Source organism: Coregonus clupeaformis, chromosome 34, assembly GCF_020615455.1.
Source record: "Coregonus clupeaformis isolate EN_2021a chromosome 34, ASM2061545v1, whole genome shotgun sequence".
Lineage (NCBI taxonomy): Eukaryota > Metazoa > Chordata > Actinopteri > Salmoniformes > Salmonidae > Coregonus > Coregonus clupeaformis.
This window is the reverse complement of record NC_059225.1, coordinates 10447403-10460162: the sequence shown is the minus strand read 5'-3', so window position 1 is coordinate 10460162 and position 12760 is coordinate 10447403. Positions and strand designations below refer to the sequence as shown.

Genomic DNA, 12760 nt, shown 5'->3' with positions numbered 1-12760 from the left:
TTTTTCTTGAGTAGATGTTCAGGGGGCCAGAACATAATTACAAATTTGTAAGACTGCAAATTGACCGCAAGAAGCCCAAACCGATGTAATATTTGACTAAAACATAATCATTTCAGACCTTGCTTACGTTTGTATACAATCACATATATATATCTCTATATCATGCGTGGGAATACTTTGGAACAGATTTCCAAAATTTAAAATCACTTGGAGCTGATTTCCTGGCGTTTGTACAGTCTTATGTCCAACAATAAAAATAGAAATTAAAAAAAATAAAAAGGTCAACTTGGGGGGGCCAAATATAATGGCCCGCAGGGCCGCCAGTAGGGGAATCCTGCCCTATGCACTTGTGGAGATCAAAAATAATTTCATTGGTATAAGCAGTATGGTGAAACTTCAACCTAGCCTATCAGAGGTCCAGTTGGAGCTATTACCAAATTGATTACATCTGTTGAATCACCTCAACTGCACAGGGCGTATGATCTAGGGGTTGATTTGGGATCTAATCTACTAAAGGACTCGGCTCCTCCCGGCAGGACTACAAGCCCCACAATGCATCTTAGCTTTATCTGCTTCTTGCCAATCTTCAAGTGATCCCGATTTCCCATATCTCGCTGCTGTGCCATTTACTACAGAAAAATAAAATCATAAAAAATAAAATATTTAAGTGCCTATTGATACAGATTGTTTCGACAGATTTAACATTTCAGGAATTTATTTTTATTTTTAAATCAGTGTTTCAGTAATCTGTTTCCAAAGTCAAACATATCATATGCCATTTTTATTTATCAGACTGTATACTGTATGACATTTTTCTGTTTATGTTAACAGAAGGGCTTCTTGAATTAATTCCCATCTGTTTGGAATCACTAGCGGAGAAACTCCTGCCTACTTTCCTTCAGTCTGTATCAGAGGTTGTGTTACATAGGTTTCATGGGTTCCACAATTTTGCTTTAACCTACTAGTTGTGTGTCCCAAATGACACCCTATTCCCTATATAGTGCTCCAGTTTGGGCCAGAGCTGTATTGGCCCTGGTCAAAAGTAGTGTACTTACATAGGGAATAGGGTGCCATTTGAGTCGCAGACATTCTCTCAGGACACTGGCAGTGAGAATGCAGTACAGGGCGCCATTCTAGAGTATTTTGAGTTTATTTTGCTTTTCAAGCCTTTTGCGTTGGTGCCGTCCCGGGCCCTATTTTTAGTTCTCTCTTAATGCATCCTTCCTGTGGTCTTTACTTTCCTGAAGTCATCACTGATATAACATGGTTGGATAGGGCTGTTTACCCCCAACCCAATCAGTGGCAGGATCAGTGGTCACTCAATGAAGGGAGGAAGAAATGATTGAAGTGCATCCTAAATGACACCCTGTTCCCTATATAGTGCACAGAGCCACTATTGGGCTCTGGTCAACAGTAGTGCACTATATAGGGAACAGGATGCCATTTAGGACAGATCCGTGGAGTTGTCCTGGTTTGGAGATGATCTAGAGTGCCTAACAGGGCACTGAAAGGATATGGTGACTGTATGTTCCATATATATATATTTCGCACCCTATTCCCTAAATAGTGCACTACTTTTTACTAGGGCTCTGGTCTAAAGTAGTGCACTATATAGGGAATAGGGTGCCATTTGGGATGAATCACTGTGTATTTCTGTCACTTTTGAACCATGTCCATGAGAATATCATTTGTTGTTGAAGACGTGATGGATAAGGAAGTGTTCTATTGTTGTGATCTGTTTTATGCCCCCCCCACCCCACCCCCGCCCCGCCCCGCCCCGCCCTTATTTTAACTGAACGTGCCAAATGGTAGCTCTCTTCATGACACATGACATAAGCGCTCTTTACTTTCCTTTTAACATGCCCACTTGTTGCTATTAAAAATGATTTACACAAAGAAATGCCTCAAATTTTATGAAACTTGAGATGGTATTTGTAGAAATATACACGTCGTGACGTCATCCTGTTTGACTGCGATATGTGGTTGTCTTACCTATTAGTTGAATGAACTGACTGTATAAGATAAGATAAGAGTGTCTGCTAAATGACAAATGTAGTCATAAAAAATATAATAATACATATCAATCATATTATAATTAATTTTACTACCTCAACGATCCCAATGAATAAACTTCAACTAGAGGTGGGGGCGACAGGTTAAGCGCGTTGGGCCAGTAACCGAAAGGTCGCTGGTTCGATACCCGGGGCCGACTAGGCCTTGAGCAAAGCACTTAACCCTAATTGCTCCTGTAAGTCTATCTGGTCCCGGTTTTCCATAGCGATGGAATTTATGCTTATGAGTGTTTTAATGAAGCATCTTTCCTACGGCCCAAGATGTAGTCTTAACATGCATTTCCCAAAACACCATGCGGAGAGAACGTTTTTTTAAGTGCGTCGTTGAAGCTGATAGGATCGCACATGTTGGCTACACATATATTGATGCGAGAATTACAGACCGTAGCGTACAAATAAGCTAAATAAAACTCAATTGATTGAACAAGAAATTATTTGTCAATACCATTGAAATATATATGTGTGTGTGTGTGTATACAGTTGAAGTTAGAAGTTTACATACACTTAGGAAACTCGTTTTTCAACCACTCCACACATTTCTTGTTAACAAACTATCGTTTTGGCAAGTCGGTTAGGACATCTACTTTGTGCATGACACAAGTAATTTTTCCAACAATTGTTTACAGACAGATTATTTCATTTATAATTCACTGTATCACAATTCCAGTGGGTCAGAAGTTTACATACACTAAGTTGACTGTGCCTTTAAACAGCTTGGAAAATTCCAGAAAATGATGTCATGGCTTTAGAAGCATCATTTGAGTCAATTGGAGGTGTACCTGTGGATGTATTTCAAGGCCTATCTTCAAACTCAGTGCCTCTTTGCTTGACATCATGGGAAAATCAAAATAAATCAGCCAAGACCTCAGAAAAACAATTGTAGACCTCCACAAGTCTGGTTCATCCTTGGGAGCAATATCCAAACGCCTGAAGGTACCACGTTCATCTGTACAAACAATAGTATGCAAGTATAAACACCATGGGACCACGCATCCATCATACCGCTCAGGAAGGAGACGCGTTCTGTCTCCTAGAGATTAACGTACTTTGGTGCGAAAAGTGCAAATCAATCCCAGAACAACATCAAAGGACCTTGTGAAGATGCTGCAGGAAACAGGTACAAAAGTATCTATATCCACAGTAAAACGAGTCCTATATCAACATAACCTGAAAGGCCGCTCAGCAAGGGGGATTGGTGCACTTCACAAAATAGATGGTATCATGAGGAAGGAAAATTATGTGGATATATTGAAGCAACATCTCAAGACATCAGTCAGGAAGTTAAAGCTTGGTCGCAAATGGGTCTTCCAAATGGACAATGTCCCCAAGCATACTTCCAAAGTTGTGGCAAAATGGCTTAAGGACAACAAAGTCAAGGTATTGGAGTGGCCATCACAAAGCCCTGATCTCAATCCTATAGAAAATTTGTGGGCAGAACTGAAAAAGCGTGTGCGAGCAAGGAGGCCTACAAACCTGACTCAGTTACACCAGCTCTGTCAGGAGGAATGGGCCAAAATTCACCCAAATTATTGTGGGAAGCTTGTGGAAGGCTACCCAAAACGTTTGACCCAAGTTAAACAATTTAAAGGCAATGCTACCAAATACTAATTGAGTGTATGTAAACTTCTGACCCACTGGGAATGTGATGAAAGAAATAAAAGCTGAAATAAATCATTCTCTCTACTATTATTCTGACATTTCACATTTATGAAAATAAAGTGGTGATCCTAATTGACCTAAAACAGGGAATTTTTACTAGGATTAAATGTCAGGAATTGTGAAAAACTGAGTTTCAATGTGTTTGGCTAAGGTGTATGTAAACTTCCGACTTCAACTGGAAATGAAAGCTGATTTTTGCTGGGTTTCGGGACTGATAGGTTTAAATAACGAGCATTTTCAAGTGCAACTTTAGTAAGGATGGTTTTGGGAAACCGCTTGAAGATTTAACTATGCGGCTACGAAGGTTCAAACGATGAACTTAGCCTTAAGATGCTTTTGGTAAACCGGGCCTGTCATGCCAAATAGTGTCACCCCCCTCCCCCCCACCCACCCTACCCCTGCGTCACAATGGGATTCGATGAGTTCTAGCTTACGTTGCTAGAACTTGCAAAACATTATTTGCCATGACAGGCCCTGTATAAGATCGTCTGCTAAATGACTCAAATGTAGACGTAAAATGTAGAGGTCAAAGTTCATGAGTTGAAACTAGGTTAAAAAAATTATGATATGTGTTACCACACGGTGGTGCTATTCTTCACACAACCTGCGTTAAAATATTGAGATGCAATTTTGCAGTGAACTGAAATATATAATTAGCCATACATGTGTTTAAAAAGGCCTGAAATACCCCGCACATTATTTATTTTTTTAAAGATCATTGTATAATCTTCAGTTATGCAAATGTAATTTAATTTGTGAGTTATCACAGGAGTCAAGGTAACCTCATGTCTTAATATTGTGTATCATATCAAAGGTTTTGAGATTGTTGACCCTATACAGGACAGGAGACCTAAAGGTTGGAATAATTTCATTGGGCAGTTGAAACCTGTAGAAAGCTGATTCAGCTAGAATGGTTGAAGTAGATCAGAACTTTTAGGAGCAGCAGAGGTAACCTACTTAGCTACCAGAGACCCGGAACAATGTTTATCCACAGACAACCATTCCTTTACCCTCATTTCTACACTCCTCCCCTGCAGACCAAAGTGACATTGCAACAAAAAAAAAAACCTGATTGCATCTCAAATGGCACCCTATTCCTTACATAGTGCACTACTTTTGACCAGAGCCCTTTTTTGACCAGAGCCCTACGGTAATGTAAGTAATGATCTATACTGGGAAATTTGGCGTGCTATTTGGGGACGCACAACAATCTGGCGATATGTAAAATAACATACGGACGTTATGATATAATGTAGGCCAGCCTAAGCTAATTAGACGCGTTACTTACATAGTAGATGTAGCGATTACATCAACAACGTAATATATCGTGTTTCAACATACAAGTTTGCCCTATAGATGGAATTTTATTGGACAGATTTCCTCCTAATGCTAAACCAGTTGTTGTTAGAGCTGTGTAGGAAAGGAGGGGATGAGAGATGTTTTACTGTCTCCAGGCCAAGGTCTAGCTCTATGCTACCGACTGTGTTTTCTACGTTCACTTTACCCTGCCTTCATGTACATATCTACCTCAAATACCTTATTAAATCAAATCAAAATCAAATCAAATGTTATTTGTCACAAGTATCTATATCCACAGTAAAACAAGTCCTATATCGACATAACCTGAAAGGCCGCTCAGCAAGGAAGAAGCCACTGCTCCAAAACCGCCATAAAAAAAAGCCAGACTATGGTTTGCAACTGCACATGGGGACAAAGATTGTACTTTTTGGAGAAATGTCCTCCGGTCTGATGAAATAAAAATAGAACTGTTTGGCCATAATGACCATCGTTATGTTTGGAGGAAAAAGGGGGCCGTTTGCAAGCCGAAGAACACCATCCCAACCGTGAAGCACGGGGGTGGCAGCATCATGCTGTAGGGGTGCTTTGCTGCAGGGGGGACTGGTGCACTTAAAAAAATAGATGGCATCATGAGGAAGGAAAATTATGTGGATATATTGAAGCAACATCTCAAGACATCAGTCAGGAAGTTAAAGCTTGGTCGCAAATGGGTCTTCCAAATGGACAATGACACCACGCATACTTCCAAAGTTGTGGCAAAATGTCTTAAGGACAACAAAGTCAAGGTATTGGAGTGGCCATCACAAAGCCCTGACCTCAATCCTATAGAAAATGTGTGCAGAACTGAAAAAGCGTGTGCGAGCAAGGAGGCCTACAAACCTTACTCAGTTACACCAGCTCTGTCAGGAGGAATGGGCCAAAATTCACCCAACTTATTGTGGGAAGCTTGTGGAAGGCTACCCGAAACGTTTGACCCAAGTTAAAGAATTTAAAGGCAATGCTACCAAATACTAATTGAGTGTATGTAAACTTCTGACCCACTGGGAATGTGATGAAATAAATAAAAGCTGAAACAAATCATTCTCTCTACTATTATTCTGACATTTCACATTCTTAAAATAAAGTGGTGATCCAACTGACCTAAGACAGGACATTTTTACTAGGATTAAATGTCAGGAATTGTGAAAAACTGAGTTTCAATCTGTTTGGCTAAGGTGTATGTAAACTTCCGACTTCAACTGGAAATGAAAGCTGATTTTTGCTGGGTTTCGGGACTGATAGGTTTAAATAAGGAGCATTTTCAAGTGCAACTTTAGTAAGGATGGTTTTGGGAAACCGCTTGAAGATAGTTTGTTGGTGATGTGGACACCAAGGAACTTGAAGCTCTCGACCCGCTCCACTACAGCCCCGTCGATGTGAATGGGGGCGTGTTCGGCCCTCTTTTTCCAGTAGTCCACGATCAGCTCCTTTGTCTTGCTGACGTTGAGGGAGAGGATGTTGTCATGGCACCATACTGCCAGGTCTCTGACCTCCTCCCTATAGGCTGTCTCATCGTTGTCGGTGATCAGGCCTACCACCGTTGTGTCGTCAGTGAACTTAATGATGGTGTTGAAGTCGTGCTTGGCCATGCAGTCGTGGGTGAACAGGGAGTACAGGAGGGGACTAAGCACGCACCCCTGAGGGGCCCTAGTGTTGAGGATCAGCGTGGCAGATGTGTTGTTGCCTACCCTTACCACCTGGGGGCGGCCCGTCAGGATGTCCAGGATCCAGTTGCAGAAGGAGGTGTTTAGTCCCAGAGTCCTTAGTTTAGTGATGAGCTTTGTGAGCACTATGGTGTTGAACGCTGAGCTGGAGTCAATGAACAGAATTCTCACAACCTTTTGTCCAGGTTGGAAAGGGCAGTGTGGAGTGCGATTGAGATTGCGTCTTCTTTGGATCTGTTGAGGCGGTATGCGAATTGGAGTGGGTCTAGGGTTTCCGGGATGATGGTGTTGATGTGAGCCATGCCTTTCAAAGTACTTCATGGCTACCGACGTGAGTGCTACGGGGCGGTAGTCATTTAGGCAGGTTACCTTCGCCTCTATTATTATCTATCCTGATGCCTAGTCACTTTACCCTGCCTTCATGTACATATCTACCTCAAATACCTTATTATTATCTATCCTGATGCCTAGTCACTTTACGCGGCCTTCATGAACATATCTACCTCAAATACAGTACATCGTACCTCTGCACATCGATCTGGGACTGGTACTCCCTGTATATAGCTCCATTCTTGTGTATTTTATTTTATTCCCCTTGTGTTACTATTTTATTTGTATTATTAATTTTTTTAACTGCATCGTTGGGAAGGGCTTGTAAGCAAGCATTTCACGGTAAAGTCTACATCGGTTGTATTCGGTGCATGTGACAAATACAATTCTATTTGATTTGAATTTGAGATAAACTTCATTCATGTCCTATTGCTATTACTGTTGTTATTGCTATTATTGTTTTCACATTATCGAGAGGGAACCTGCATGTAGCATTTCGTTGGACTGTGACTGCAATGTGTATCGTGTGAATATGACAGATAGACTTGAACTTGAACTATTGCTCACATGGTCCTCCTATTCGTGTTATGACTACCGTAGTAGGATATGTGTTGATTTATTAAGTACACTCTAAAAATGTGGGGTTCAACAACGGTTCTTCTAAGATCCTCAAAGTTCTTTGAAGATCCTTAGGGTTCTTGGCACTGACATTTGCCCCCAAAAGGTTCTTCCAAGAACCCCATAGGAGGTGGGGTTAATTGAAGAAGCTCCTTAGTTGGTGGGGATTCTTGCAGGAACGTAACTGAACCAACTGAAATATTTGGATTTGAATTTGAAAGGACAGCAGGTCCAGGCACTTAACTGAAAAATGTAAAGATCTCCTCAATGTAAGGTAAGGTTTGTCCCTTGTACGATCTAAATTGATCATGTTTTCTGATTATACCATCTATCTTTTCATATTTGTGCAGATCTTTCTAAGACAGAAAATGTACACAATTCAATGGATATCAATCAACAAAGAAGTAAGAATATGTAGGCTATAAGAATATGTTGAAGGCTATCTGTATTGGGTGTAGATGACTGAACTGCTCACTTTGGTGTCTGCAGGTATACAGACGAGGAGGCATACAAAGGTATGCCAATTGGTATTGGTATGTTATGTTATGCAGATCACATTTACCATCCTGCCTTACCTCTTCAATGAATATCCCATAGGCCTCTACATTATGGACAAGGTATGTGTATAAAAACCATTATCAAAACAGTTTTTTTTCATTCACATTTACCACAAAAACCAAGGTATGAGTACTGTCATGTGCATGTTTTGTTAATCATCTGTATAATTACTATTTTTTGGATTCACAGACTTCACCCTCCCTACACCTCTGATGAATATAACAGGACACCTGTTAGATCACCATGCACTGCAAAATCATTCTGGCTATGGATACGGAGAACATCAACACTAACATCAACATGCCAGAGGATATACCCATTGGCTATGGATACGGAGAACATCAACACACTAACATCAACATGCCAGAGGATATGGAGAACATCAACACATTAACATCAACAGGCCAGAGGATATGGAGAACATCAACACATTAACATCAACAGGCCAGAGGATATGGAGAACATCAACACATTAACATCAACAGGCCAGAGGATATGGAAAACATCAACACATTAACATCAACAGGCCAGAGGATATGGAGAACATCAACACATTAACATCAACAGGCCAGAGGATATACCCATTGGCTATGGATACGGAGAACATCAACACACTAACATCAACACGCCAGAGGATATACCCATTGGCTATGGATATGGAGAACATCAACACACTAACATCAACACGCCAGAGGATATACCCATTGGCTATGGATATGGAGAACATCAACACACTAACATCAACAGGCCAGAGGATATACCCATTGGCTATGGATATGGAGAACATCAACACATTAACATCAACAGGCCAGAGGATATGGAGAACATCAACACATTAACATCAACAGGCCAGAGGATATAGCCATTGGCTATGGATATGGAGAACATCAACACACTAACATCAACAGGCCAGAGGATATGGAGAACATCAACACATTAACATCAACAGGCCAGAGGATATACCCATTGGCTATGGATACGGAGAACATCAACACACTAACATCAACAGGCCAGAGGATATACCCATTGGCTATGGATATGGAGAACATTAACATCAACAGGCCAGAGGATATGGAGAACATCAACACATTAACATCAACAGGCCAGAGGATATACCCATTGGCTATGGATATGGAGAACATCAACACATTAACATCAACAGGCCAGAGGATATACCCATTGGCTATGGATATGGAGAACATCAACACATTAACATCAACAGGCCAGAGGATATACCCATTGGACTTGGGGCTCTGCTGGGAGTTTACCTCATATTTAGATTTGTTTATTCTGCTTTGCCACTAAAATCATAATAAACACTGACAACTAAAATATTTTGTTATTATTATGCATATATTATTATTAATAACACTATTATTAATAATAATAATAATAATAATAATAAGGGAGGGGGGGGGGGGGTGAGTTCAAAAATTAACGCCAAAAGGTTCTACAAAAGGTTATCTGAGGATTAAAAGAGGTTATTTGAAGAGCTTATAGGGGTTCCCCCTCAGTTTCAATTTGAAGAACCCCTAAAGGATACTCCAGGAACCTTTTCTTTTTAGAGTGTATCATTCAGAGTAATTTATGTCTACGGGCTGGAGTCAGTGTGTGTGTGTGTGTGTGTGTGTGTGTGTGTGTGTGTGTGTGTGTGTGCACTCTGAGACCATGTCATGAGTCAGGCTCTGGAATACGCTCTTGGTTTCTTTCTGCTTTGCTCATCACTTTCCTTCTATTGCATCCAAATGGCACTGTATTCCCATAGGGCTTCGGTCAAAAGTAGTGCACTACAGAGGGAATATAGGGTGCCATTTGGGACTAACCCTTCATCTACAGCAATGGTCATTGTCTGATATGTTTACCCCATGTTCCTAATCAAACTATTCACAATCACTATTTACTTTAAATAATACATTCCTGTAAATTGCATATTCACTTCATTCAATGTTCTATTTATGATTGACTTGTGTAGAAGAAAAATCAGATAAGTAGACTAATGTGTAATAAGCACCTTATAGGCCTATAATTCAATTTGTGTTTAGCCTACATGTTGATGTAGCTCTTAATACGTAGGTTAAATAGGTTATGGGTACAGCAATGCTTTAGGCTATGGCTACTGTCAAGTTATCCTATCAAACAATCACTGTATATATATTTTCTGTTGTATTTTTGACTTTATGTTTTTTACCCCATATGTAACTCTGTGTTGTTTTTATCGCACTGCTTTGCTTTATCTTGGCCAGGTCGCAGTTGTAAATGAGAACTTGTTCTCAACTGGCTTACCTGGTTAAATAAAGGTGAAATAAAAAAATAAAAATAAAAAACAACTATGCATTCATATCCTATCCTTGATCAAACGAACTTCATGCTGTTTCTCTTTTCTCACGCTCCGTGCTATATCATCACTTGGTCAGGTTGTTGCTTTTTGGTCACTGCGAGGCAATGCTGGCTTCCATAGCAGAGAGAGAGAGACCCCGCTGATCGAGTTGCTCCTCTCTGTGGTGCGGTGATGGCGTGTGTGGGGGAGGCTTGCGGTGATGGCGTGTGTGGGGGAGGCTTGCTAGCGAGATAAACAAGCAGCCAGTCAGCATCGGGGTTTCAGCCAGCACAGAGCAGTCGGAGGAACATGGCGGCAGCACAGTTAGCTAGCAGTATAGCAGTTTCCCTCAACAGAAGGTCAGACGGCGTTTAACACACGGGATTTAACAGAGCACAAGCTACAGAAAGTTTCAAATCGTAAGTAAGCATGTGGGCTTTTGTTGTTTTGGTTGGTTCGCTGTGTTTTTGGTGTGAAATTCGTGCCCAGATTTCGCGAGTGATTCAATCTCAGTTGTGTGATGCAGTGTCGGTTAGCTACGTTAGCTTGCTAAGTAAGGCAAGGCTGACTGCCGAACTGCAGCAAGCTAGCTAGCTAGACATTTTTGCCTGCCACTTTAGTGAGTTCGTAAGTTGTTCCCTTGCAGCTCTTGGCCCATTTTCACTACTCATTTCAAGTAAAGGGGCTTGGCAGATATGCAGTGCGTTTGCATGTGTAACAAATGCATTGTGCACCGGGGAATATTTTGTATTTCTGAGTGTGCTTGTTGTCAGTGACTGAAGTTAACCGATTCAAACGCGATATCTTCCAATGCTAGCAACCATTAGCTAGCTACAAAAGTGGACATTGTGAATGTTTTCAGAGACCCTCGCCGTGGCTATTTAACTGTTTTGTGCGGGCTTTTAAATTCAGCGGAGGGATCGGATTGCTCATATATCTGAATCACCCTTACCTAACTATAAATAAAAAGGTAAACTACTTTGTTTACGTAATAACAGTGACTTTTAGTGAGTCAGCTTTCTCTCTGCACCATGTATGGTTGCTTTGCTGCAATGTCGCATGGTGGCAAAGTTGCAACGTTACACCAGCGGTGTCACGTTTTTCCAATAGCTTTAGTTATTTAGTTTAGTTTGAAGGAAATGTTCCGAGTTGCTTTGCTTTTCTCTCCATGGGGACAGTAATACCCCTTTCATACACAGACGAAAGTTTCCGCAAATGTACCAATGCCGGAATATCAGACTGTTACCATGGTTACTCCACGGCTAAATCAGTCTGAAAGAAGTCGCTGTAAAGAAAAAGATGCAACAGTCTCTCTACCGGTATAATGTAGAATAAAATGATATTTACCAGTTGTCAGTGCTGTTGGACCTTTCGCCGGAAGGTAGTGGAGATCAAATGTACACAGTGAAGTATTGTTTACCCAACTTTTTGCAGCGCGGGTAGGTTCTGTCACTTATGTTTTCCATCTCTTAATGCATTTCATGTGATGCACAATGTGGAAACAATAGCCGAATGTAACCCAAAGATGTCAACTGAAGCAGGTTCCCTCACAATAAGCTGGAAGCGCTTGTGAAATTTGCCAGTTGATTGCAGTGGGACAACTTTAGGTCTGTGCTTCAGTTAAGTGGTGACGTGTGAATTGCATCAGTATTTAATCGATATACAGACCCGCATACTGAAAGTTGGCTTAATAACACTACTCTGTGGATATTTTGTCTCAGATTACCTCCTACATAAGGACAAAAACAACATGTAAAGTACGTTCAAAGGAAGTTTATTCAACATTCTGCCTTGTAATGGGACTTTAAACAACAAGTGAGAGTACATGTTGGAGATGAGGAGTCTTCCACACTCGGATTCGTAGAGGCTAATTTGCCACGCCTGCTTATTTTTACCCACTTTTTGGTATATTTGTAAGGGGTAGGGTGTACATTTTAGTCATTTAGCAGATGCTCTTATCCAGAGCGACTTACAGGAGCAATTAGGGTTTTTCACCTAGTCGGCTCGGGGATTAGAACCAGCGACCTTTCGGTTACTGGCACTACGCTCTTAACCACTAAGCTACCTGCCGCCCTGTACCCCATTCATAGATGCTAACTACATTTAGCGCCTATTGATGATAGTATCTTCTGATCGGGGGAGTTGTGTTAAAAGCCCCCGTAACAGCCTTATTCTAACATTGATTAAATAAAAAATTACCCCAT

General features: G+C 41.0%; 1 protein-coding gene across 2 annotated transcripts in view; it reads left to right on the top strand.

Moving 5' to 3' along the window:
* Positions 1-10765: 10765 nt before the first annotated feature.
* LOC121549743 (nuclear receptor coactivator 2) overlaps positions 10766-12760 on the top strand; it is a 226950-nt gene continuing 224955 nt past the window's right edge. For both annotated transcript variants that reach the window (XM_041861597.2, XM_045210411.1), the window contains exon 1: positions 10766-10975. The gene's annotated coding sequence lies outside the window, so the exon portion shown is untranslated. The remainder of the gene's footprint in view (positions 10976-12760) is intronic.